Source organism: Equus quagga, chromosome 12 (assembly GCF_021613505.1).
Source record: "Equus quagga isolate Etosha38 chromosome 12, UCLA_HA_Equagga_1.0, whole genome shotgun sequence".
NCBI lineage: Eukaryota > Metazoa > Chordata > Mammalia > Perissodactyla > Equidae > Equus > Equus quagga.
This window is the reverse complement of record NC_060278.1, coordinates 95,625,681-95,629,004: the sequence shown is the minus strand read 5'-3', so window position 1 is coordinate 95,629,004 and position 3,324 is coordinate 95,625,681.

The following is a 3,324-nucleotide window of genomic DNA, read 5'->3' as shown; positions in this document are numbered from 1 at the left end:
TTCCTGCGTTTCAAACCGTCCTCTGGGAGGATGTGCCGGGAGTCTTGGCCTAGCCTCTGCGAAGGGGTGGAGGCTCTGCCGGGGAGGGGTGGGGGTTAATGGTTAATCGGCTCCCCCACTGCAGGATAGGCTGGGCGGGGCCACCGGGATTTGGCTGTTTGTTGGTTTCTGGCGGACACCCGGGGTGCTATTACAACTGTTGGGGCCCTGACTCCCCTATGTTTGGTATGGATTCTGTAAGGCGGGCACGCCAACTCGCCAGCGCTCATTGGACCCCTGACTCAGCCACCCTCCAAGTCATGGCCACCCCAAGTCAGGCATTCTAACTGGGACATGCAGACGCTGATGGCCCACCTCCAAGATGCCCTGATTCAGTAACTTCCCAAATCATTGACTTCTAGCCTCAATGCTCTTGCAGAGATAAAGCTGCCTCATGGCTCCTGAACTAAAAGCCTGAATCCCAGGCCCCAGACAGCAATCTTCTGCATCCTCGTTCTGCGAGTTCCCTTCCAGTTTCCCACCTCCCCTGGGAGGGCCAGACTCACCTCCACTTCCCCTCCCCTCCTCCCCAAGGCCCCATCATGACCCCCACCGGCCCCTACAGTGCCCAGCTGCTCAGGCCCAGACAGACTCCATCTCCCATTTCCCATCACATCAGCCTGCTTCCCTCCCTCCCTCATAGGATGGGCGGAGACAAGGCTGCAGCCCTACAGACGTGGATTTATGTCCAGGCGCCTACCACCTACTAATCGTGACTTTGGGTAAATGATTCTCCTCTCTGAGCCTCAGTTTCCTCCTCTGTAGAATGCACAATCAACCTCAAAGGGCGGCTTGAGTATTAAAAGGGATGGCACGAGTAAAACATCAAGCAGGGCCTGGCAGTGCCACCCTTCTCCTCCCTGAGCCCCCTTGGGTCCCTTTCTGAGTCCCTGTTTCTCTCTACCCACCTGCTCGCTTCAGAGGGTTCCATGGGTGTGCCCCCTGAGCAGGCGCACAGAGCCCCACACGCAGGGCCCCTTGCTTGGTTTAAGGCTTTGCACTTGCATAAATTCGTAATGATTTCTGCACAACAGGCCCTGCATTTTCATTTTGGACTGGGCCCTGAAAATTATGCCGCCGGTCCTGCCTGCCTTCAGCTCACGGCTCACCCTTTTCTTCTCGCACCCTGCAGCCCTCAGTGTCCTCTAGGCAGACAATTTTAAGAGCCCCCAGTCTAGCTGGGGAGCTAAGGTCGCAATGTAGAAGGTAGAAATTGAAGGCAGAGGCAGAGGACCCGAGGCCTGGGAGGCCTGGGAGCCTGTGCTCCTCTGCCGCTGGAAGGGCTGGATGGAAGGATTTGCTAAGACCGGGGAGCATGAGTGGGAGAATCAGTGAGATACTGAGTCGTGAGCGGGTGAATTAGTGAAACAGGGAATTAATGAGTGAGTGAGTAAGTGGGTGGGTGAATTAATGAGTGGGCAGTCAGCGGGAGAGGAGATATGTTTGAAGGGTGTGTAGTGTCCGCTTCCTCACATTCTTCCAGTTATTCGAAGCCCTTTCTCTGCCTGCATAGCTCTGTTCTGCCCGCTCCATCTTCCTCCCGGAGCTCAGATAACTGGGGCCGGGGTAGGGGGAGCGATTGTTCTGGAGGAGAAGAGGGGCCGGATTTGGCGCCAGGAGACCTGGGTATAGAAGCCAGCTCTGTCACGACCTGGATACTGTTTAAATCGCAGCTCCCTCAGGGCCTCACTGTCCCCATCTGTCAAATGGGGGGAAGATCCTGGCCCAGCTGTTCGTTGGTCACGACAACACCCCAAGGGAGGGAGGAAGGAAGAGCCCCCCCCACAGCCCACACCCTGGGATTTGCTAAGGACCTGAAGGAGCAGACTCCAACGACTGGCGGGTTCCTCCTGTGGCCCACCCCGGGGACGTGTGATGCGGCTCCAGGGGCCTTGGGGGCTGTGCAGAGCCGGGCAGAGGCCCGACTAAGGGAGAAACGCAGAGGAGAAGGCGGGGCAGCTCTGCCAAGGGCCTCGAAGGGCTGACTCCAGGTCCTGCCACCTGCCTGGCATGTGTGACAGGCCACGCACAGCTACTCCTCTCATGGTCCAGCAACAGCCTGGCCTACACACATGGGGTCTCATGGATTCTCAGAGGCACACTTCCCCATTTCCAAAAGTGGAGGGTGATCTTTGGCATATCAAGATTTCATGAGTAATGAAAATGACAATTTTTCAACCTCTGTAGAGGATGTCTTAGATAGAATCAAATAAGGTCTGTGATCAACTGTGGTCAGCCATGCCGTGCCACATACATGACCCGTTACATACAAGAGCTACCAGGTGGACAGTCTGCACACAATGAGCTACTAAATACCCCAACCATGACATACATGCTTTGCCAAAGACACAACATGCATGACCCACCGCCTATGAGGCACGTTCCAGAAGCCCATACCCCATCCATGTCCCACCCATCACAACCTGCCCCATAAGTAAATCTATCCCCCATGAATTATAACTTGCATGACCTGTTACATACATCATCTATTATCCCCCTATAGCCGACCCCAGACAGTATGTTCTAGATACACGCCCTCCTATAAATGACCCATCACTTGTAAGGTCTACCGGCCCTGTGGTCTCAAGCAAGGTATTATTTCAGAGCCTTGCTTTCTCCTTCTGCAAAACGGGTCTAACCTGTACTTTGTTGTGAAGATTAAACGAGATAATACTGTAAGGTTCTCAGTATCCCCCTCCCTCCCCGAGACAATAAACCACAGACCTTGAGATCAGAAAGACCTGTGTCAAACTCCAGGCACTCTCAACTTCCCAGACTCTGTGACCTCAGGTTTCAACCTCTCTCAGCCTCAGTTTTGGCATCAGATAAATGGGTTGATACCTTCCTGACAGGGACAGTGAGGGCATTAAATGACAGAGTGTAGCCATACCATGCAACAGCAATGATTATTGTCATTGGTGGTTGACTCCTTGACCCACTGGCCACATTGTCCATTGGAATCAGGGCCTGCGCACAGGAGAGCTCCTAGGGACAGCCTGCCCAGCCATGAACAAACCCTGGCCTCTGTGCCATCAACTCAGCGGCCTTTCTCTCTCTTTTCCCCACCCCCTTGGGCTGTCAGACCCCAGCTTAACATGTGACAGCTCCCAGGGGATGACAGACAACCTCACCTAGAGGTCTGGCTCCTCCGTGTTGTAGATGGAGGCGGCCTTGAGAAGGGAAGAGGAGCGTGTCTTGACAGCACTGTCCTGGGCAGCCAGGGGTTGGGGAGGGGCTGCCAAGGATCCAGCTGTGGGCAGGGCACTCAAGCCTCTGGTGTGGATA